The sequence below is a fragment of the Phacochoerus africanus genome, chromosome 15, assembly GCF_016906955.1.
Source record: "Phacochoerus africanus isolate WHEZ1 chromosome 15, ROS_Pafr_v1, whole genome shotgun sequence".
Classification (NCBI taxonomy): Eukaryota; Metazoa; Chordata; class Mammalia; order Artiodactyla; family Suidae; genus Phacochoerus; species Phacochoerus africanus.
In genome coordinates this window covers 107017949-107042887 of record NC_062558.1, presented here as the reverse complement: position 1 = coordinate 107042887, position 24939 = coordinate 107017949, and the positions used below count along the sequence as shown (strand labels likewise).

Here is a 24939-nt window from a genome sequence, read left to right as displayed (position 1 = left end):
TTTCTTTCTTTTCTTTTTACGGCCACTCCTGTGGCATATGAAAGTTTCTGGGCTAGGAGTTGAAGCAGAGCTTCAGACTCTGGTCCACACCGCAGCCACAGCAATATTAGATCCAAGCGGTATTTGGGACTCACACCACAGCCTGTGGTAATGCCAGATCCTTAATCAATCAAGCAAGGCCAGGGATTGAATCTGCATCCTCACAGATGTTATATCAGATTCTTAATCCACTGAGCCACAACAGGAACTCTGAGAGTAATTTTATTACATATACAATTTTGTTTCTGGTGATCGGTCTGTTCAAATTATTCCTTCTTGATTCAGTTTTGGTGGGCTCTATGGTTCTAGAAATTTGTCCATTTCTTCTAGGTTGTCAAATTTGTTGACATGTAATTGTTCATAGTAGTCTCTTAGGTTTTTTTTTTTTGTGTGCTTTTGCAGTGTCTGTTGAGATTGCTTGTTTTTCATTTCTTATTTTGTTTATTTGGGTTCTCTTTCTCTTCTTAGTGAGTCTGGCCAGTGGTTTGTCAGTTTTGTTTACCCTTTCAAATAACCAGCTCTTGGTTTGATATTGGTTTTTTCCTATTTTTAAAAAATCTCTATTTTATTGATTTCCTCTCTCATGATTTCCTTCCCTCTGCTGACTTTAGGCTTTGTTTGTTCTTTGTTTTCAAATTCTTTTAGGTGGTAGGTTAGGTTGTTGATTTGAAGTTTTTTTTTTTTTTGAGGAAGGTCTGTATGCCTATTGAACTTCCCTCTAAGAGCTGCTTTTGCAGCATCTCATAGATTTTGTATGGTTATGTTGTCTCAAGGTATTTTTAAATTTTTTGATTTCCTTGTTGACCCATTGGTTTTTTACTAGCATGATTTTTGGTCTCCATGTAGTCAGTTTTTTCTAATTTTTTTCCTCTGTGGTTGATTTCTAGTTTCCTGCTATTTGTGGTGAGAGAATATGCTTGAAATAATTTCTATACTCTTAGATTTTTTTTTTGAGGTTAGTTTTGTAATCCAGTATGTGGTCAATCATAGAATATGTGAATATATATTCTGGTTTTTGTGGATGTAATGTCCTGAAAACATCAATTAAATCTAATTCTTATACTCTGTCATTTAGGATCTCTGTTGCCTTGTTGATTTTTTTTGTCTAGAGGATCTGTCCATTGATGTAAGTAGGGTATTAAAGTCTCCTAGTATTATTGCATTCCCATCAATTTCTCCTTTTATGTCTATTAGTACTTGTTATATATAATTGGGTGCTCTTATATTAGGGGTGTATATATTGATGAGTGTAATATCCTCTTCTTGAATTGATCCTTTTATTATTAAATAGTGTCCTTCTTTGTCTTTCTTTATGGCCTTTGTTTTAAAGCCTATTTTGTGCGACTCCCGCTTTCGACATTTCTATTCACATAAAATATCTTTTTCCATCCTCTCACTTTGAATTTGTTTGTTTTCCTTTGCCATAAAGTGAGTGTCTTATAGGCAGCATAGTGTAGGCTCTTGTTTTTTTAATCCAGTCTACACTCTGTCTTTCGATTGGAGCCTTCAGTCCATTGACATTTAGGGTAATTATTGATAAATATGTGTTGCCATTTTAAACCTTGCTTTCCAGTTGAGTCTGTATTTCTCCTTTGTTCCTTTCTTTTTTTGGCTGGGTGATTTCCTTTTATTATATGCTTGAGTCCTCTTCTTTTTAGTTTTTGTGATTGTATTGTCTGGTTTTGATTTGTGGTTGCCCTGTTTTTCAAGTATGTTAACCCCTTCCTATATCTGCTTGCTTTAGCCTGATAGTCATATTGGCTCAAACACCTAAAAAAAAAGTCTAGATTTTCTTACTCTCCTTCCCCACATTTTATGATTTTGATATCCTTTTTTTACATCTTCATGTTTATCTTTTTGCTGTTCCTTGTATTTATCATCGATTTCTCAAATAGCTTTTTCCCCCATTTTTGATCTGTATACTGGCTTATTTAAGCGATTACTTTCCACTTGTGATTTCATCCTTCCTATATCTTCTCTCTCCTTTCCTGTTTAGAGGAGACCTCTCAGTATTTCTTTTAGAATGTGTTTAGTTTTGCTGTATTCTTTTGGTTTTTGTTTGTTGGAGAAATTCTCTATTTCTCCTTCTACTTTAAATGATGATCTTGCTGGGTAGAGTATTCTAGGCTACAAATGTTTTGCTTTTAGAACTTTGAATGTATTTTTCCACTCTCTTCTGGTCTGTAGCATTTCTGTAGAGAAATCCTTATGGGGTGTCCCTTGTAATTAACTTTTCTCTTGTTCCCTTTAGAATCCTCCCCGTACCTTTAACTTTTGCCATTTTCATTATACTGTGTCTCGGTGTAGGTCTCTTTGGGTCCAACTTGTTTGAGACCCTCTGTGCTCCCCATGTCTTGATATCAGTATCCTTTAGATTTGGTGAATTTTCACTCATTATTTCTTCAAATATATTTTCAATCCCCTTTTTCTTCTCCTTTTGGAATCCCTATTATGTGTAGACTGGCCTACTTTACATTTATCCTGTAAATCTCTTATATTGCTTTTATTTTTCTTTGTTTTTTTGGTCTGCTGTCCTGATTGGGTGATTTATATTATTCTACCTTCCAAGTCATTTATTTGTTCCTCTGCTTCATCCATTCTTTCAATAACTTTAACTCAGTTTTTGTCTCTACATATGAATTTTATAATTTTTCTTGGCTCCTTCTTTTAGTTTTTCTTGACTTCTTCATCTAGTTCCTTTCTAAAGTAATCTGTGGGAGTTCCCATCATGGCTCAGTGGAAATGAATCTGACTAGTATCCATGAGGACACAGGTTTGATCTCTGGCCACTCTCAGTGAGTTAAGGATCTGGCATTGTCATGAGTTCTGGCATAGGTCACAGACACAGCTCAGGTCTGGTGTTGCTGTGGCTGTGGTGTAGGCAGCAACTGCAGCTCTGATTCAACCCCTAGCCTGGGAACCTCCATATTCTGTGGGTGTGGACCTAAAAAGACAAAAACAAATAAATAAATAATCTGCAATACTGTTGATATCTGTTCTTAATTCCTTCAGTATTTTCATTACCTCTTTTTTTTTTTTGTCACTTGTCTTTTTAGGGCCACACCTGCAGCATATGGAGGTTCCTAGGCTAGGGGTCGAGTCAGAGCTATACTTGCCAACCTACACCACAGCCACGGCAATACAGGATCTGAGCCCCTTCTGCAACCTACACCACAGCTTATGGCAATGCTGGATCTTAACCCACTGAGTGGGGCCAGGGATTGAAACCGTGTCCTCATGGATACTAGTCAGGATGGTTAACCACTGAGCCACAACAGGAACTTCTCATTACCTCCTTTTTGAATTCAGTGTCTATTATACTGCAGAGGTCTGTTTCATTGCTTGTTCCTTCAGGAGAATTCTGTTCTTTTAACTGGGAATGGTTCCTGTGCTTCTTTATTTTGCTTATACTTTTATTGTTCTGTGAGTTTAGGGACAGCAATTATCTACTGTAGTCTTGGAGTGCTCTTTATATGTGGGAGTGTCCCTGGGTAGCTTGTGATGGCTTACTACTTTGTTGGTGTGAAGGCTGCTTTTGGTTTGGATGCTTGTCTCTTTTCTCAGTGTGTGCAGGCTGTTATCCCCTTGATGGGGGTGTGCCAGTACAGCCTGCAAGTGCTTCCAGAGAGGTGGGGAAAATAGGTGGCATTTGGTTGCCTGGCCCTTGCCAGTGGCGAGGACCCACAGGGAGGTGGGGTGCAGTCTGCTCCTGGTTGTAGGACTCTGGGCAGTGGCAGTGACCCTTCGGGAGGTGGGGCAGTGCTCATAGCTTTTGGCAGTGGCAGTGGTGGGGTGTGTGCATTCCCAGCGGGGTGAGGGCAATGGGTGGCACTTAGTTGCAGGACCCTCCATGGTGGTGACCCCTGAGGTGACTGGGGCCACAGTTGGTGCCTGTTCATAGGACCTTTTGTGGTGGTAGGCTGTGCCCACCTTAGGAGTCTGAGATGGCTGTGGCTGTTTGTACCAGCCCCCATAGCCCACATGTGTGCAGAGAAAGATGTTCCTATGGTGGTCCCACCCTTCCTCTTCTCACCCTCCCCAACAGTGGTGCTTTGCTTCTTCTGTGGGCCCAGGCCTCCTCCTTCCCTCACTTGGTTGTGGTACTCCACTCCCCAACCCAAGGTGCACCACTCCCTAACCCCCTCAGGATGTTTCCACACAGCTAACCCTAGTCCTCTCCCCAGAACTGACCTCTGAAGCCTGAATCTAAGTGCCTAGCCCCTGCCTGTCTCAGGCGTGGTATCCCAGTGGTTTGTGTGGCTCTCTCTCTGCTTTCCCCTTCTCATTCTGGCTGCCATGCTTTTATCTGAGGCTTTGAGGCTACCCCTTTATCCCAGCTGATCTCTGTCAGTTTGGATATCCCTGCATCCCAGGGTGCAGATTCCTTTCCTCTTTGACAGCTCCCTCTCAGGAGTGCTGGTCCCATCCCGATTCCTTTTTTTTCTCTTGTCTCTCTCTTTTTTTTTTCCTTTTTTTCTACCCAGTTAGGTGGAGGGTTTCTTGCCCTTTTTGGAGGTTTGAGGTGTTCTGCCAGTGTTCAGCAGGTGTTCTGTGCAAATTGTTGTACATGTAGATAGTCTTTTTGGATGTGTTTATGGAAGAAGGTGAGCACCACATCTTATTCCTCTGCCATCTTGATCCCTTCCCTGAATTACAAATTTTTAATTTTATTATATAGAAATTCGAGCAAGAACAAGGATGTGATAAAGGAATGTGATTACAGATGATATTTGAGGGAAATTATCCAGGAGTTCTTTAAAGTGCTTTGGAATACAGCAAGGATGGAATTCAAGGGATGTTGGAGATCTCCATTTTCTAGGCTTAGCATTTTGAGAATCTAGGTAATCATAGCAGTCATGGAAATGCAGAGAAGTTTGGTGATAGAGGAGCAAAAATTACATGAAAATTGTCTGCTTTGGCATTCTCATGGATCTAGCAAAATAATCAGTTGGGAAGGTTCAAAGAGGCCAAAGGAGAAGATATATTTTAAAAAGAAGGAATCAAATCAGGTTTAATTTGGAAGGTGGACAGTTGGTGGTCTCTGGATTGATTAAGAGGATTTCCTTGTCAGCCCTAACTAAAGAGAGTAGTTTATTTTTATTTATTTTTTGTCTTTTTGCTATTTCTTGGGCCGCTCCCGTAGCATATAGAGGTTCCCAGGCTAGAGGTCTAATTGGAGCTGTAGTCACCGGCCTACGCCAGAGCCACAGCAACGCGGGATCCGAGCTGCGTCTGCAACCTACACCACAGCTCACGGCAACGCCAGATCGTTAACCCACTGAGCAAGGGCAGGGACCGAACCCGCAACCTCATGGTTCCTAGTCGGATTTGTTAACCACTGCGCCACGACGAGAACTCCAAGAGAGTAGTTTAATAGGAGGCAGATGATAGGGAAATTTCAGCAATCAGAGAAGATGTTCTATTTGAGAAGCTAAGCAGAGGTGGGAAAGATCTGGATGATAAATTTATTTATTTACATTTTTGTTTGGCTGCAACCATGGCATGAGGAAATTCCCAGGCCAGAGATCGAATATGAGTCACAGCAGTGACCTGTGCCACACTGCAGCAACATCAGATCCTTAACCCACTGTGCCACAGTGGGAATTCCTGGATGATAGATTTAAATGGTGGTTGGCTCAATTGGAAAAATTGTGTGGGAAAGGAATAAAGATACTTATAAAGATGTAAGTGTGGGTACAAAGTTTCCACTAAAATGGGAGAGGCAAAAATCAAGAACACATGGAAAAGAGCTAATTCTAGAGGGCAAAATGATATCTTTTCCTCTGAAGTTACAATTACTTTAAACAACTACTTTTTGTGTTACAATGAGTGTGAATGGAGGAATTGATTAGTAGACAGACCTTAGAACCCCAAGTGGGTAGAGTCTAGGAGGTCAGGAGGAGTGAAATTCACAGAGTTTTCTGTGGCGTTTTATCTGAACCCTTGGTTTCTTGTGGTCTGGATGAGGTGCAGTGATTTTGGTCAAACATGTGGTTTGGGGAATTGTAGGGAGAAAAAAATTTCCAGTGTCCACTTTCTCCACCCTTAAGGAATGATTCTTAACCCTTTAGAGGTCATAGTTCATTCTGGGAATCTTCCCAGAAAGTATAGCCACCTTCCCAGAAAAGTTTACTTGTATGCAGCATTTACTCTTTTTACACATTTTGAGGGGTGCCATGGATGCTGTAAAGCCTCTTCCTTATCACAGGGTATCTGAATTACTGGTGGCTGTCTCCCTAATACTTTTTATATATTTACATTTTATATTTAAGCATTTCATTATTCAAGGCAACGCTATTTTATTTTAATGATAGCTTAATTTTGATAGGCCAGGTGTAAGAAACCACTGAATCTCATAATATACTTGAGTAGATGGTTGTATTCAAGGGGATCTTGGACTGTTGTTTTCTCTGCATTGGGCCATATGTTGAGCAGTTATTTTGTCAAATAATCACATCTAATCACTCCCAGGGAAAACACAATCAGTGCTAAAAAATTTACCAGTGAGAACATGGTAACGATTGTATCTGACTTGTCTGATATAAGTGCTGAGATACAATAAATCCCACCCTGAGATATGAACTTTTTCTTCTGTTGAAACATCCTAAGAGCATGGGTTTGATATTGAGAAGGAGAAATTTTAGAATACAATTATAGAAGTTGGAAAGATATGAATAGTCCTTACCTTAATTCTTTTTCTTACAAAGGTTTCACAGTTATTTAAATTTATGTACCCGTGGCTGTCTTCTGTTCAAATTTAGTGGCAGGACTGGAGAGAGGGTATAACACAAAAGGGAAAATGACAGGGAAAACTCAAGGACATGGTAGAGAGTAGGAGATGTAATAATTCTCCCAACTGTTTTGTAGCATCTCAGTTTTGTGGGAACGATGATGCAGCCATATCCAGCTTGAGTTGTCTGAGGTGTGAGTATTTTTTGTTTTTTTGGTGTATTAGCAGCATGTAGAAGGTCCTGGGCCAGGGATGGAACCCATGCCACAGCATGTGCCACCAGGAAACTCCCAGTAATTTTTTTTTCTTAAGAGGTGGCCACTTTGTTGACCAGTGTGCATTCTTTCAGAATTCATTTTTCACAGTGAGAATGTGCAGGGTAGTGTCTAGTATTGGAGCTGGAAAGATGGATACTCTATTCTTCATCAATGGAGAATGAAATAAGTTCTGGAATTTTGTGTAAAGTGGTCTCAGATTTTTTTTTTCCTTTTGCAGTCTGAGAAGCACTCTAAAAAGTCACATTCAGGAGAAGGGAATTGCTATGAGTGGGATGTAACTAAAGAAAATGTACTACTCAGAGTTCCTATTGTAGCTCAGCAGTTAACGAAACCAACTAGCATTCATGAGGACGTGGATTCAATCCCTGGCCTCGCTCAGTGGGTTAAGGATCTGGCATTGCGGTAAGCTGTGGTGTAGGTCTCAGATGTGGCTCGGATCCAGAGTTGCTGTGACTGTGGTGTAGGCCTGTGGCTACAGCTCCAATTGCACCCCAGCCTGGGAACTTCCATATGCCGCAAGTGCGGCCCTAAAAAGACAAAAAGACCAAAAAAAAAAAAAGAAAGAAAGAAAGAAAATGTACTACTCAAGAAAGCAGTGTCCAAAAAAATAAACACAGCATAAGAATGTCTGTTTGAGTAAATATTTTAATAATTTACAAGTAACATTTATAAAAGTTTATCTTTGAGGGAATTTTGGTGAAATATGACAGACTGAATGTTGCATACACTTTCCTGGCTCCTTCAAAACTACACTAAAATGACAGACAATAAGGGAATTGGAAACAAGCCTGTTTTCTAAGAAAGGACTTAGAAGGATTTGCCAATAAAAACGTTATTTCTTTTTGTGAAAGTCAGATGAGCAGATGGAGGAGTGGTAACTAATTTAGCAAAGTGAAGGAAGTTACAACTCAAATAGCTCAAGAGGGGGTTTACCAGTAGGAAAGAAGTCAAATTACTTGCACAGAATCCTTGAAAGCCTCAGTACCTGGAAGTACCAACTCTCAACGAAGACAGAGCATAGATGAAGCAAAAAAGAGAGTACAGGATATTGAAATTCTCTGTCACAAGTGCTCCATTACTAATCCATTCTAAATGTAATAGTTTGCATCAACCAACCCCAAACTCCCCATCCAGTCTCCTCTCCTCCCTTCCCCTGGCAAACACAAGTCTGCTCTCCATGTCCATGATCTGTTTCTGTTTTATAGACAGGATCATTTGAGCCATAGATTATACACATAAGTAATATCAAATGGTATCTATCTTTCTCTGACTTACTTCACATAGTATGATAAGAATCTCTAGTTGCATCCATGTTGCTGCAATTGGCATTATTTTGTATTTTTTTTTTTTTTTTTTAGGGCCACAACTTCAGCACATGGAAGTTTTGTGGCTAGGGGTCTAATCGGAGTTGTAGCTGCCAGCCTATGCCACAGCCACAGCAATGCGGGATCTGAGCTGCGTCTGTGATCTACACCACAACTCATGGCAATGCTGGATCCTTAACCCACTCAGTGAGGCCAGAGATTGAACTTGCATCTTCATGGATACTAGTTGGGTTTCTTACTGCTGAGCCATGATGGGAACTCCTATTTTGTCCTTTTTTAATGGCTGAATAGTATTCCATTGTATATATGTACCACATCTTCTTAATCCATTCATCTGTCAATGGACATTTGGGTTGTTTCTGTCTTGGCTATTATGAATAGTGCTGCAGTGAACATAGGGGTGCATGTATCTCTCTCATTGAAATCTTTATCTGGATATATGCCCAGGAGTGGGATTGCTAGATCATATGGTAGTTCTATATTCAGTTTACTGAGGTATCTCCATACTGTTTTCCATAGTGGCTATACCAGTTTATATTCCTACCAAAAGTGTAGGAAGTTTCCTTTTTCTGCGCACCCTCTCCAGCATTTGTTATTTATAGACTTACTAACGATGGCCATTCTGACCATTGTGAGGTGGTACCTCAGTGTAGTTTTGATTTGGGTTTCTCTAATGATTAGTGATGTTGAGCATCTTTTCATTGGCCTATTGGCCATCTCTATGTCTTCTTTGGAGAAATGTCTATTTAGATCTTCTGCCCATTTTTCAATTGGGTTTTTTTTTCTGTTGAGTTGTATGAATTGTTTGTGTATTTTGGATATTAAGCCTGTGTCAGTTACATCATTTGTAACTATTTTCTCCATCTTGTAGGGTTTTTAAAATGGTTTTTCATTGCTGTGCAAAAACTTGTAGGTTTGATAAGGTCCCATTGGTTTATTTTTGTTTTTATTTCTATTGTCTTGGGAGACTGGCCTAAGGAAACATTTGTACGTTTGATGTCAGAGAATATTTTGCCTGTGTTCTCTTCTAGAAGTTTTATGGTGTCTTACGTTTAAGTCTTTAAACCATTTTGAATTTATTTTTGTGCATGGCATGAAGATGTGTTTTAGTTTCATTGACTTACATGCAGCTGTCCAGTTTTCCCAGCACCACTGGCTGAAGAGACTGTCTTTTTCCCCATTTTATATTCTTGCCTCCTTTGTTGAAGATAAATTGACCATAAGTGTCTGGGTTTATTTCTGAGTTCTCCATTTTTTTCCCATTGATCTGCATGTCTGTTTTTGTACCAGAACAACACTCTCTTGATTACTGTAGCTTTGTAATATTGTCTGAAGTCTGGGAGAGTTATGCTTCCTGCTTGGTTTTTTTTCCCTCAGGATTCTTTTGGCAATGTTGGGTCTTTTATGGTTCCATATAAATTTTTGGATTGTTTTATCTAGTTCTGTGAAAAATGTCCTGGGTAATTTGATAGGGATTGCATTGAATCTGTAGATTGCTTTGGGTAGTATGGCCATTTTAACAATATTAATTCTTCCAATCCAAGAGCATGGAATATCTTTCTACTTCTTTGAATCCTCTTTAATTTCCTTGAATAATGCTTTATAGTTCTCAGAATATGTCTTTCACCACTTTTTTCAGGTTTATTCCTAGGTGTTTAATTTTTGGGGTATGAGTTTAAAAGTATTTTGTATTCCTTTTCTAATATTTCATTGTTAATATACAGAAATGCGATCGATTTCTGAATGTTAATCTTGTATCCCGATACTTTGCTGAATTTGTTGATCAGTTCAAGTAGTTCTTGGGTTGAGTCCTTAGGGTTTTCTGTATATATTATCATGTCATCTGCATAGAGTGACAATCTTACCTCTTCTCTTCCAATTTGGATAACTTTTCTTTCTTTTGTTTGTCTGATTGTTGTGGCTGGGACTTTCAATACTATGTTGAATAAAAGTCGTGAGAGTGGGCATCCTTGTCTTACTCCAGATTTTAGTGGGAAGGCTTTCACCTTTTCTCCATTGAGTATTATATTGACTGTGGGTTTGTCATAAATGGATTTGATATTATATGTTAAGGTATGCTCCCTCTATACCCACTTTGGTAAGAGTTTTTATCATGAATGTATGTTGGATTTTGTCGAATGCTTTTCCTGCATCTATTGAGATGATTGTGTAGTTTTTGACTTTTGTTAATGTGATGTATGATGCTGATTGATGTGCATATGTTGAGTCATCCCTGTGAACTCAGAATGAATTCCACTTGGTCGTGGTGTATGTTTTTTTTTTGTTTTTTTGTTTTTTGTCTTTTTAGGGCCTCAACCATGGCATATGGAGGTTCCCAGGCTAGGGGTCCAATCGGAGCTACAGCTGGTGGCCTATCCCAGAGCCACAGCAACGCTGGATCTGAGCCACATCTGCGATCTACACCACAGCTCATGGCAATGCCAGATCCTTAACCTACTGAGCAGGCCAGGGATTGAACCCGCAACCTCATGGTTCCTAGTCAGATTCATTTTCACTGCACCACAATGGGAACTCCAGTATGATCTTTTTTATATGTTGTTGGATTCGGTTGGCTAAAATTGTGTTGAGAACTGTTGTATATATATTCATCAAACATATTGGTCTATAATTTTCTTTTCTGGTAATATCTTTGTCTGGTTTTGGTGTTAGGGTAATGGTGGCTTCATAGACTGTCTTTGGGAATGTTTCTTCTTTTTCAACCTTTTGGAAAAGTTTAGGAAGGGTCAGTATAAGTTCTTTGTGTGTTTGTTATAATTCGCCTGTGAGGCCATCTGGTCCTGGACTTTTGTTTGTAGGAGTATTTTTATTATATATTTAATTTCTTTTCAAGTGATTTTCTGTTCAGTTGATCTTTTCCTTCTTGATTCAGTTTTGGCAGGCTGTAGTCTCTAGAAAGTTGTCTGTTTCTTCTAGGTTGTCAAATTTGTTGGCATATAATTGTTCATAGTATTCTCTTAATGGTTTTTTGTATTTGTGCAGTATCAATTGAGATTTATTTTTCATTTCTTATTTTGTTTGAATTATTTCTCTCCTCTTCTTGGTGAGTCTGGCCAAAGGTTTGTCAATTTTGTTTATCCTTTCAAAAACTGGATCTTGGTTTCACGGATTTTTTTTTCTGTTGTTTTTTTTGAATATCTCTTTGATTCATTTCCTCTCTGATCTTTATGATTTATTTCCTTCTGCTGACTTTAGGTTTTGTTTGTTCTTTTTCTAATTCTTTTAGGTGGTAGGTTAAGTTGTTGATTTGAGATTTTTCTTATTTTTGAGGAAAGCCTGTATCGCTATGAGCCTCCCTCTAAGAAATGCTTTTGTGGTATCCCATGGATTTTTGAATGTTTGTGTTTTCATTATCATTTGTCTTGAGGTATTTTTTAATTTCTCTTTTGATTTCCTCATTGACCCACTGGTTTTTTAGTAGCATGCTGTTTAGTCTCCATATAGTCAGTTTTTTTCTCTTTTCCTGTGGTTGATTTCTAGTTTCATGCCATTGTAGTTAGAGAAGATACTTGAGATAATTTCTGTATTCTTACATTTGTTAAGGTTATTTTTGTGCCCCAGTATGTGGACAATCCTTGAGAAAGTTCCATATGCACTTGGAAAGAATTTATATTCTGATTTTTTTTGGATATAATGCCCAAAAATGTCAATTAAGTCTAAATTTTGTATTGTGTCACTTAGGATCTCTGTTGCCTTATTGATTTTCTGTCTAGTGGATCTGTCCATTGATGTGAGTAGGGTATTAACATCTCCTAGTATTTTTGTATTCCCATCAATTTGTCCTTTTATGTCAGTTAGTATTTGTTGTGTGTATCTGGGTACTCCTATATTAGGGGCATATGTATTGATGACTGTAATATCCTCTACTTGGATGGATCCTTTTTATCATCATCTTTCTTTATGGCATATGTTTTAAAATCTATTTTGTTTGATATGAGTATTGCAGCTCCTGCTTTCCTGTCTTTTCCATTCTCATGAAATATCTTTTTACATCCCCTCACTTTCAATTTATATGTGTTCTTTTGCCTAAGGTGAGTCTCCAGTAGGCAGCCTGGTGTAGGCTCTTATTTATTTTTTTATCCATTCTGCCACTCTGTGTCTTTTGATTAGTGCATTCAGTCCATTGACATTAGAGGTAATTATTGATAAATAAATATGTAATTATTGCCTTATCATTTTAAACCTTGTTTTCCTTGATTCTGTTTTTCTTCTTTTTTCCTTTTTTTTTTTTTTTTGGTGGAATGATTTCCTTTTATTTTATGCTTGTGTTCTATTCTTTTTTTTTTTTCTTTCTGTGAATGTATTCTTTGGTTTTGATTTGTTGTTGCCCTGTTTTTCAGGTTTGTTAGTCCCTTCCTATATCTGCTTGCTTTAGCATGGCAGTCGTGTAGTCTCAGGCATATTTTAGAAAAAGTGTCTAGATTTTTTTACTTTCCTTCCCCACATCATATGATTTTGATGTACTTTTTAACATCTTCATGTTTATGATTTTGCTGTTTCTGTGTTTGTCATTGCTTTTACAATAGGTTTTTCACCCCTTTAGTTCTGTATACTGGCTTATTTAAGTGATTACTTTCCAATTGTGATTTCCTCCATCCTATTTCTTCTTACTTTTTTATTTAGAGTATCCCTTTCAGTATTTCTTTTAGAATGGGTTTAGTATTGCTGTACTCTTTCCGTTTTTGTTTGTTGGAGAAAGTCCTTATTTTTCCTTCTATTTTATTTTATTTTATTTTTTTTTAATAATTTTTTTTATTTTCCCACTGTACAGCAAGGGGGTCAGGTTATCCTTACATGTATACATTACAATTACATTTTTCCCCCACCCTTTCTTCTGTTGCAACATGAGTATCTAGACAGAGTTCTCAATGCTATTCAGCAGGATCTCCTTGTAAATCTATTCTAAGTTGTGTCTGATAAGCCCAAGCTCCCGATCCCTCCCACTCCCTCCCCCTCCCCCTCCCATCAGGCAGCCACAAGTCTCTTCTCCAAGTCCATGATTTTCTTTTCTGAGGAGATGTTCATTTGTGCTGGATATTAGATTCCAGTTATAAGTGATATCATATGGTATCTGTCTTTGTCTTTCTGGCTCATTTCACTCAGGATGAGATTCTCTAGTTCCATCCATGTTGCTGCAAATGGCATTATGTTATTCTTTTTTATGGCTGAGTAGTATTCCATTGGGTATATATAGCACATCTTCCGAATCCAATCTTCTGTCGATGGACATTTGGGTTGTTTCCATGTCCTGGCTATTGTGAATAGTACTGCAATGAACATGCGGGTGCATGTGTCTCTTTTAAGTATAGATTTGTCCAGATAGATGCCCAAGAGTGGGATTGTGGGGTCATACGGAAGTTCTATGTATAGATTTCTAAGCTATCTCCAAACTGTTCTCCATAGTGGCTGTACCAGTTTACATTCCCACCAACAGTGCAGGAGGGTTCCCTTTTCTCCACACCCCCTCCAGCACTTGTTATTTGTGGATTTATTAATGATGGCCATTCTGACTGGTGTGAGGTGGTATCTCATGGTAGTTTTGATTTGCATTTCTCTTATAATCAGCGATGTTGAGCATTTCTTCATGTGTTTGTTGGCCATCTGTATATCTTCTTTGGAGAAATATCTATTCAGGTCTTTTGCCCATTTTTCCATTGATTGATTGGTTTTTTTGCTTTTGGGTTGTATAAGTTGTTTATATATTCTAGAGATTAAGCCCTTGTCGGTTGCATCATTTGAAACTATTTTCTCCCATTCTGTAAGTTGTCTTTTTCTTTTCTTTTGGGTTTCCTTTGCTGTGCAAAAGCTTTTCAGTTTGATGAGGTTCCATGGGTTTATTTTTGCTCTAATTTCGATTGCTTTGGGAGACTGACCTGAGAAAATATTCATGATGTTGATGTCAGAGAGTGTTTTGCCTATGTTTTCTTCTAGGAGTTTGATGGTGTCCTGTCGTATATTTAAGGCTTTCAGCCATTTGGAGTTTATTTTTGTGCATGGTGTGAGGGTGTGTTCTAGTTTCATTGCTTTGCATTTAGCTGTCCGGGTTTTCCAGCAATGCTTGCTGAATAGACTTTCTTTTTCCCATTTGATGTTCTTGCCTCCCTTGTCAAAGATTAATTGACCATAGGTGTCCGGGTTTATTTCCGGATTCTCTATTCTGTTCCATTGGTCTGTCTGTCTGTTTTGATACCAGTACCACACTGTTTTGATGACTGTGGCTTTGTAGTATTTCTTGAAGTCTGGGAGAGTTATGCCTCCTGCTTGGTTTTTGTTTCTCAGGATTGCTTTGGCGATTCTGGGTCTTTTGTGGTTCCATATAAATGTTTGGATTGTTTGTTCTACTAATGTGAAAAATGTCATGGGTCATTTGATAGGGATTGCATTGAATCTGTAGATTGCTTTGGGTAGTATGGCCATTTTTACAATATTGACTTTCCCAATCCAGGAATATGGACTATCTTTCCATTTCTTTACATCTTCTTTGATTTCTTTGATTAAAGTTTTATAGTTCTCAGCATATAGGTCCTTTACCTCCTTGGTCAGGTGTATTTTGAGGTATTTGATTTTGTGAGGTGCAATTTTAAAAGGTATCGTATTTTTGTATTCCTTTTCTAATGTTTCATTGCTGGTATACAGAAATGCCACTGACTTCTGAATGTTAATCTTATATCCTGCTACTTTGTTGAATTTTTTTTTTCTATTTCTTTGGGCTGCTCCCGAGGCATATGGAGGTCCCCAGGCTAGGGGTCAAATCGGAGCTGTAGCCACTGGCCTACGCCAGAGCCACAGCAACGCAGGATCCGAGCTGCGTCTGCAACCTACACCACAGCTCACGGCAACGCCGGATCGTTAACCCACTGAGCAAGGGCAGAGACCGAACCTGCAACCTCATGGTTCCTAGTCGGATTCGTCAACCACTGCGCCACGACGGGAACTCCTACTTTGCTGAATTTATTAATCAGTTCAAGTAGTTTTGGGGTTGAGTCCTTTGGGTTTTCTACGTATAGTATCATGTCATCTGCATACAGTGACAGTTTTATCTCTTCTCTTCCTATATGGATGCCTTTTATTTCTTTTGTTTGTCTAATTGCTGTGGCTAGGACTTCCAAAACGATGTTGAAGAGCAGTGGTGAGAGTGGGCATCCCTGTCTTGTTCCAGATTGGAGTGAGAAGGCTTTCTGTTTTTCCCCATTGAGTATTATATTTGCTGTGGGTTTATCACAAATGGCTTTGATTATATTCAGGAATGTTCCCTCTATACCCACTTTGGCGAGGGTCTTGATCATGAATGGATGTTGGACTTTGTCAAATGCTCTTTCTGCGTCTATTGAGATGATCATATGATTTTTGACTTTTTTTTTGTTAATGTGGTGTATGATGCTGATTGATTTGCATATGTTGAACCATCCTTGTGAACCTGGGATGAACCCCACCTGGTCATGGTGTATAATTTTTTTGATATGTGGTTGGATTTGGTTGGCTAAGATGTTGTTGAGAACTTTTGCATCTATGTTCATCAATGATATTGGGCCATAGTTTTTTTTTTTTTTTGGTGGTATCTCTGCTTGGTTTTGGAATAGGGTGATGGTGGCATCATAGAATGTCTTTGGGAGTATTCCTTCTTCTTCAACCTTTTGAAAGAGTTTAAGGAGGATGGGCACCAATTCCTCTTTATATGTTTGATAGAATTCACCTGTGAAGCCATCTGGTCCTGGACTTTTATTTGTAGGGAGTGATTTTATGACCTCTTCAATTTCGTTTCTAGTGATCCGTCTGTTCAGTTGGTCTGTTTCTTCTTGATTCAGTTTTGGCAGGCTGTAAGATTCTAGAAAATTGTCCATTTCTTCCAGATTGTCCAACTTGTTGCCGTATAGTTGTTGATAGTATTCTCTTATGGTTTTTTGTATTTCTGCTGTATCCGTTGTGATTTCTCCTTTTTCATTTATAATTTTGGTTCTTTGGGTTCTTTCTCTCCTCTTTTGAGTGAGTCTGGCCAGGGGTTTGTCAATTTTGTTCACCTTTTCAAAGAACTAGCTCTTGGTTTTATTAATTTTCTCTATTGTTTTTTGAGTCTCTATTTTATTGATTTCTTCTTTGATCTTTATAATTTCCTTCCTTCTGCTGACTTTAGGACTTTTTTGTTCTTCTTTTTCTAATTCATTTAGGTGGAGGGTTAAGTTGTCAATTTGGGATCTTTCTTCTTTTTTGAGAAAGGCCTGTATTGCTATAAATTTCCCTCTGAGCACTGCTTTCGCAGCATCCCATAGATTTTGAGCGGTTGTGTCTTCATTATCATTTGTTTCAGGGTAGTTTTTAATTTCCTTCTTGATTTCCTCATTGACCCATTGGTTTTTTAGTAGCATGTTGTTTAGTCTCCATGCAGTAGGTTTTTTCTCTTTCCTTTTCCCATGGTTGGTTTCTAATTTCATGGCATTGTGGTCAGAGAAGATACTTGAGATAATTCTATGCTCCTAAATTTATTGAGATTCGCTTTGTGTCCCAATATGTGGTCAATTCTTGAGAATGTTCCATGAGCATTTGAGAAGAATGTGTATTCTGCTTTTTTTGGATGTAGTGTCCTGAAGATATCAATGAAGTCTAACTTTTCTATTGTTTGCTTTAGGATCTCTGTTGCTTTATTGGTTTTCTGTCTAGAGGATCTGTCCATTGATGTGAGGGGGGTATTAAGGTCTCCTACTATGATTGTATTCTCATCAATATCTCCCTTTATGTCTGTTAATATTTGTTGTATGTATCTGGGTGCTCCTGTATTTGGGGCATATATGTTGACGATAGTAACATCTTCTCCTTGGATGGATCCCTTAATCCTTAAGTAGTGTCCTTCTTTGTCTTTCTTTATGTCTTTTGTTTTAAAGTCTATTTTGTCTGATATGAGTGTTGCGACTCCTGCTTTTCTGTCATGTCTATTGGCGTGAAATATTTTTCCCCACCCTTTCATTTTCAGTCTATATGTATCTTTTGTCCTGAGGCGAGTTTCTTGTAGGCAGCATATTGAAGGTTTTTGCCTTTTTATCCACTCAGCCACTCTGTGTCTTTTGATTGGGGCATTCAGTCCATTGACATTTAAGGTGATAATTGATAGGTGATTATTTATTGCCATTTTGAACCTCGCTCGTGTTCCAGTTGATTCTATGGTTCTCCATTCTTCCTTCCTTTTTTTTTTTTTTTTTGGTTGGATGGTCTCCTGTTATTATCTGCTTGAGTGTTTTTTTTTTTCTTTCATTTTTTGCAAATGCAATATTTGGTTTTGGCTTGTGGTTGCCCTGTTTTTTAAGTATGCTAACCCCTTCCCAGAATTGTGTGTTTTAGCCTGATGGTCCTGTAAGTTCAAACACTTCATTACTATATTAAAATTAAGAAGAGAAACATACAAACAAACAAACAAAAAGGGTTATTTATTTCCTAACATCCCTTGCCCACATTTTATGATTTTGATGACTCTTTTTTATTTTTTTCTTTTTAATTTTATTTTGTTTGAAGCATGTTCATGATTAAATCTGTATGCTGGCTTATTTGAGTGACTGCTCTCTGATGGTGGTTTCCTCAGTCCTAGTTCTTCCTCTTCTTCTTTTTCTTTTTTTTTCTTTTTTCTTCCCTTTCCTTCCTTTCTTTTTGGTTTAGAGAAGCCCTTTCAATATTCCCTTTAACCTGGGTTTTGTGTTGCAGTATTCTTTAAGTTTTTGTTTGTTGGAAAAAATTTTTATTTCCCCTTCTATTTTAAATGACATTCTTGCTGGATAGAGTATTCTAGGTTGCATATTTTTTCCTTTTAGCACTTTAAATATCTCTTGCCATTCCCTCCTGGCCTGTAGTGTTTCTGTAGAGAAATCAGCTGATAATCTTATGGGGGTTTTCTCCTAGGTAACATTCTGTTTTTCTCTTGCTGCCTTTAGGATCCTCTCTTTATCACTAACTTTTGCCATTTTTATTATGATGTGTCTTGCTGTGGGTCTATTTGGGTTCAATTTGTTTGGGGCCCTCTGTTCTTCCTATATCTTGAACCCAGTATCCTTTAGATTTGGGAAGTTTCCATCGATAATTTCTTCAAATATATTTTCCATTCCCTTATCTTTTTCTACTCCTTCTGGAATTCCTATTATGCATAGATTGGCCTGCTTTATATTATCCCATAGGTCTCTTATATTGCTTTCCTGTTTTTTGATTTGGTTTTCTGTCTGCTGACCTGATTGCATGATTTCCATTATTCTATCTTCCATATCACTGATTCGTTCTTCTGCATTATTCATTCTGGTTTTTACTGCCCTTAGTTCAGTTTGCATCTCTGCAAATGTATGTTTTAGTTTTTCTTGGCTCCTCCTTATATTTTCTAGTTCCTTTCTGAGGGTGTCTGCATTACTGTTCATATCTTCTCTTAATTTCTTCAGTATTTTCACTATTTCTGTTTTGAACTCCAGGTCTGTCAGACTGCAGAGATCTGTTTCCTTGTTGACTGTTTTAGGTGAGTTCTCCTGTTGGTTTGACTGGGGGTGGTTTCTCTGCTTCTTCATCTTGCTTGTTGTTTTCTTTCTCCTGAGGGAGTTGTACTCTCCGTGATCGGGCAGTGTTTGCCTTGTCACTGCTGTGGAATATTTCCTGAGGGCTGGCGTTGTTGGTCAGTCTTTTTTGAGGCAGTGTGGCTTTTCTGGAGTGTTGATGGGGCTAACAGGGTCTCTTTGAAGCAAAGGAGGGCTTCCTGAGGGCAGACAGGACTGGGAGGTCCACACCCGATAGTAGCAGATTTCACTTGGTCATGTAGAGCTTGCTCTGGTGTTTTTAGGCTGTGGGGTTCTTGCAGGGGGTTGGCAGTGTTGGGCAGCTGTTCCTCAGGAGTGCAGTGCCCCCTGGGGGCTGGAGCAGCTATCTGGGTCACTGAGAACCTAAGAGGCTCTTCCCTAGGGCAGCCCAACTCAGAAGGATGGCCTGAGAATGTAGGCAGATCTTTTCACAGTCTGGCCAAGCTTGTTATAGCTTTTCTGGGCTGCAGGGGCTCCTCCAGGGGGCTGGTGGTGCTCAGCAGCTATTCCTTGGGAGTGGGGCACCCCCTGAGGGCTTGGGAGGCTAGCTGGGCCGCTGAAAACCCAAGAGACTCCTCCCCAGGGCAGCCCAACTCAGACTGTCTGAGATCTTTTCACAGCTTGGCCAGGCTTGTTGCAAGCTTTTCTGGGGTGCAGGGGGTCCTGCCTGGAGCTGGCAGTCCTATGGACCTGATCCACTATAGCCGTGTGCCAACTCTTTATAATAATAAGCTATCAGAAAGAGAAACTCTATTAAGGAAACTGTTCTATTTATAAGCACATCGAAAGAATTAAATAACCTAGAAATAAATCTAACAAGGAGGTAAAAGACGTATACTCAGAAAACTGTAAGACACTAATGAAAGAAATTGAATACTATTCAAACAAATGGAAAAAATATACCTTGCTCATGAGTTCGAAGATTAATATTATTAAAAGGACCATATTATTTGGGAATATACAGATTAAGTGCAATCCCTATCAAAATAGCAATGAGAGTTTCCATGGGACAAGCACAAATAATTCTAAAATTTGTGTTAAAACAGAGAAGATCCCATATAGCTAAAACAGTCTTTAAGAGGGAAGAACAAAACTGGAGGCATCATGCTTCTTCATTTCAGATTATACTACAGAGCTACAGTCATCAAAGCAGTATGTTACTGGCAGAAAGCAGATGCTACTGGCAGAAATCAGTGGAACAGACTATAGAGCCCAGAAATGAACCCACACTTACATGGACAATTAATCTACAATAAAGGTAAGAATATATAAGGGGGAAAAATAGCCTCTTCAATAAAGGATGTTGCAAAAACTGGATAGCTACATTTCAAAAATCATACTGGACAGCTTTCTCACACCACATACAAAATAAACTCCAAAGGGATTAAGTACTTAAATGTAATACCTGAATCCATAAAAATCCTAGAGAAAACACAGGCAGTGTACTTATTGACATCAGTCTTGGTAATAATTTTTTGCATATGTTTCCTTTGGCAAGGGAAAACAAAAGTAACAATAAGCAAATGTAACCCAATCATACTTAAAATCTTTTCCATAGCAAAGGAGGCAATCAACAAAATGAAAAGTCTGCTGAACTGCATGGGAAAAAGATATTTCCAAACACAATAACTGACAAGGGGTTAATATAAAAAATTTACAAAAAACACATATAACTCAGTCCAAATAACTTAAATAAAATTTGGCAAAGGACCCAAATAGACATTTTTCTGAAGAAGACATAAAGATGGCCAATAAGCACATGAAAAGATGCTCAGCATCACTAGTCATCAGGGAAATGTAAATCAAAACTACAATGCTGTACAGTAGAAAAAAATTGTATTGGGGAAACAACTATTTAAAAATATAATGAGATATCATTTCACTACTCTCAGGATAGCTTTTATCAAAAAGACAAATAACAGGTGTTGGGTAGAATGTGGAAAAAAAAGGAACCCTCATGAACCGTTAGTGGGACTGTAAATTGGTGCAGCCACTATGGAAAAAAAGTATGAAATTTCCTCCAAAAATTAAAAACACAACTAGCATACAATACAGCACTTCCACTCCTGGGTATTTATCCAAAGAAAATGAAAAAATTAATTTGAAAATGTATATGCAAGCTTATATTCATTGCAGTATTATGTACAACAGCCAAGATATGGAAGCAACCTAAGAGTCTATCAGTACCTGAATGGATAAAGAAGAAATGGGAGTTCCCGTCATGGCTCAGTGTTTAACAAATCCAATTAGGAACCATGAGTTTGTGGGTTCGATCCCTGGCCTTGCTCAGTGGGTTAAGGATTTGGCGTTGCCATGAGCTGTGGTGCAGGTTGCAGACACGCTCAGACCTGGAGTTGCTGTGGCTCTGGTGTAGGCCAGCGGCTACAACTCTGATTAGACCTTTAGCCTGGGAACCTCCATATTGCCATGGGTGCGGCCCTAGAAAAGGCAAAAAGAAAAAAAAAAAGAAGAAATGGTGTGTGTGTGTGTGTGTGTACATATATAGTGTTACATTACTCAGCTATGTAAAAGAATGAAATTGTGTTATTTGTGACAACATGGATAGACCTAGAAGGTTTTATGCTTAGGGAAAAATGTCAGGCAAAGAAAGACATATACAATACATTCTACTTCGTATTTGCAATCTAAAAATTAAAACAGAGAATCATAAACACAGAGAAGAAACTGGTAGTCAACAGAAGGGAGGGAATGGGCGGGGTGGTAAAATAGGTGAAGAGGATTAAGAAGTACAGATTTCCAGTTATAAATAAGTCATGAGGATGTAATGTACAATATAAGGAATAGGGTCAATAACATTTCAAAAAGTGTGTGATGGCAGATGGTTCCTAGATTTACCATGGTGACCAAATTGCAATGTATGTAAATGTCAAACCACCATTTCCTCATCTGAAATGAGTATATCATTGCATGTCAACTATATTTTCATAAAAATGAATGTATAGAAAAGGGTATGCTTCCTGCATACTTCTTAGGTGATTCTGTAGACATGAGTCAAGGGTAAATTGGGATGAACACTGGGTTCAAGCTCTATCACTAGTTTTGTGTGTTACACAGGTTGACTAACCTTTCTGAACATCAACACCCTCATGAGGATAGCAGAGGTATGCCCCTGAATTTCTTCAGAGTGCTGGTTAGGAAACGAATTTGAATGGTTTTAAAATTTGTTGTTAGTTAACCTGTGCATACTGTATAACTCTGGCCATTTGATCAGTTCCCCCTCCTTCAAATCCCAAATGTGTTCCAGTGCAAGAGCATGTCTTCTTCATCTTTATCTACTTGTTATATAGCAATGTGTTTGATACACAATATGGGCCTGTAAAAGTTTACTGAATGAATTAATGAATGATTCTTTCCTGTTTCAGCTCTACAATGCTTTAACTTTTTAAATACATTATCTCCCAGGAAGTTATAATACAGTATTAAAAATATTGCTGAGCAAAAAAGTTTGTTATAGAGAAAGTAAAAAAACACCAAGAGTTCCTGGACCTCAGTGGTCCTTAAGACTTTATTGATTGATTACTTCCTGATCCAAATGGAAAAGGTATAATGTGACCCTGATTTACTGCTTCATCTTTGTGGGTGATGTGATGTGACTTATGGGATAGCTTTGTCATTCTCAGGGAAATTGGTAACAAATTCTCCTTAAAGATATACTAATTGCTTATGCAACCAATTTCTTGTGTAAACTCTTTTGTGTCTTGAGATATTTCCAAGTTCTCACTGAAAATGACTTGAAAGATTTTATATTAACCCTGTTAAAGCTTGTTCTTTATTTGGAGACAGATTGAAACACACATGTTCAAGATTAATGATAACATATTCTCTTTCATAAAAAATTTCATGAATGAAGAGATCATAAGAATGGGTAGGAGTCTGGAAAAATTTACCCTTGGAAAGACAGTAGGAAACAGGTGAGGTAAGTTTTGAGTAAAGTCCAGCTTAGATTAGCAGAGATGACAAAATTAGTTCAGGGAATGGTAGGTACAGTGGTCTAGTGTGTAGAATTTTCAAAGAGATTATTTTGATTGTAATTGAGGAAGAATTGTGGGCATAATGACTAATGAGTTTTGGAATAGTAATACAGTTTGGGGTGGGTGGTTCTGGAGGCTTGAATATGAAGTTTAGAAATGATGAAATATAATAGGAGCTTCAATTGACCATGAGTAGCAGTGGTGATAAGAATCAAGTAATAAAGAAATTACTGAAGAACTGATTTGTGTAGAGTGAAAGAAAGTGAGGAACCAGAAAGAACTTGTTGGAAGTTTAACTCTGATTATATTTTAGCTGTTTGAAGGAATCTTAACAACTCATCTAACTTAACCCTCAGCTGTAGCACTCAAATATTTGGCTTAATTTGTCCACTAAATGAAGTAAGCAAATAATGCTGTTATATTGAATTTTTTTAAAGTTACCTCTAAGGTTTTTTAATTTATCTATTTAACAAGGAATCCTAACATATCACTGCTAGGAAAAGCACAAGAGTCTGAATTTACCATGGACAACTTGATCACCCTCAGATGGGATGTGTTTAGTGCAGGAACAGAGACAACAAGCATCACCCTGATATATGGACTCTTTCTCCTGCTGAAGCACCAAGAGATCACAGTATGGTTACAGATGATGGACAGAAGGAAACTCTGGATGGAAATTGGCAAGCAGCCCTGATAACTATTATACTCTTCATCTGCCCAGTGTACAACTTCTACCAGTTGTACATCTTCCTGTCATTGGATGAATTAAATTCAAATTAGATTACAGTACTAAAAGAGAATGAGATATCGAACCAGCAGCAGAGATTTGAAGAGCAGAGGTCATTGTTCTCCTTGCTCTGGTGGAGTGTCCTTGATTTGCATCAAGACAGATGCAGTATGCAGAGTTGTCTTTTGATTTGGAAAGAATTAGCTTTCTTCTTTCTCTAAAAAGATATTGCTTGATAAGCCTTCCAAGTCCAGGAAAATATATTTTTATCAAAAGATATTTCTTTTCAAACACATTTGCAATGTAAGTATTGACTCAACAAAATTACAGTTTTTCCTATCAAAAAAACTTAGTGTCTAAGTTTAAAGTTATATACTAATAAAAATTCTAATGTATTTTCTTGGGCAAACAGTTTTTCCAATGTAATCATGATTAAGAAGATAAAGGTCTTTATCACTTGACATAAATTCTGATTCCTACCTTGCCAGGAAGAGATTAAACGTGTGGTTGGCAGAAACTGGAGCCCCCTGCATGCAGGACAGGAGCCGCATGCCCTACACGGATGCTGTGGTGCATGAGATATATTGACCTGGTCCCCACCAACCTGCCCCACAAAGCAACTCAGGACATTAAATTCAGAGACTATCTTATTCCCAAGGTGAGAGGTATTTCATCTATACTGCTCTTTCATAATCTTAGGTTATCAGCTATCACAATGGTGGAATAATAGATTGCCTAACTGTCTACAGGTGTTGCACAGTTATAACTCAGGCATTTCATCCTCTGACCACATTCTAGTTTGCTGATACAGTTGAATAAATTAAATACTACTTAGAAAGTATTTTCAGTACATTGGTAGCTGGCTCCACATTCTATCTTTTCGTTGGTCCAATCTGCTGTCTACCTCCCTATTTTCCAGTGTATGTTTTATGATGCTTACCATTTAACCAGTGTATTCCTGCCTGCCCCACCCACACCTCCCTAACGATCTGTTTTGCTTACTTATCAAAAGTCCAGTGCAACAGTCTTCTTCCTTTCTGTCTGCTCTTGTACTACTGACCCCTTCTGAAAAAACACCGTGCAACATAAGCAGGTTGGTATCATTATCACAACCCCAAATGTATCCTCAATCTTGCCCAGCATTCTTGCTGCATAACTTAACTCAGCTTGCTCTACAAGCATGACAATGTTTTCCAACACTGAATTCTTCCCTTCAGTTCTCGACTGTGGATGTTTTCCCAAGTGACCTGGTCTTCCACAGAGAAACTGAGATTGGAGGGGAACTTCCTCAACTC

General features: G+C 38.2%; 1 long non-coding RNA gene across 3 annotated transcripts in view; it reads left to right on the top strand.

Moving 5' to 3' along the window:
* The window catches only part of LOC125116214 (uncharacterized), a 74176-nt gene that overhangs the window by 5641 nt on the left and 43596 nt on the right, over window positions 1-24939 (top strand). For all 3 annotated transcript variants that reach the window (XR_007132281.1, XR_007132282.1, XR_007132280.1), the window contains exons 2-3: window positions 20047-20183; window positions 24133-24302. This is a non-coding gene — a long non-coding RNA (uncharacterized LOC125116214). The remainder of the gene's footprint in view (window positions 1-20046; window positions 20184-24132; window positions 24303-24939) is intronic.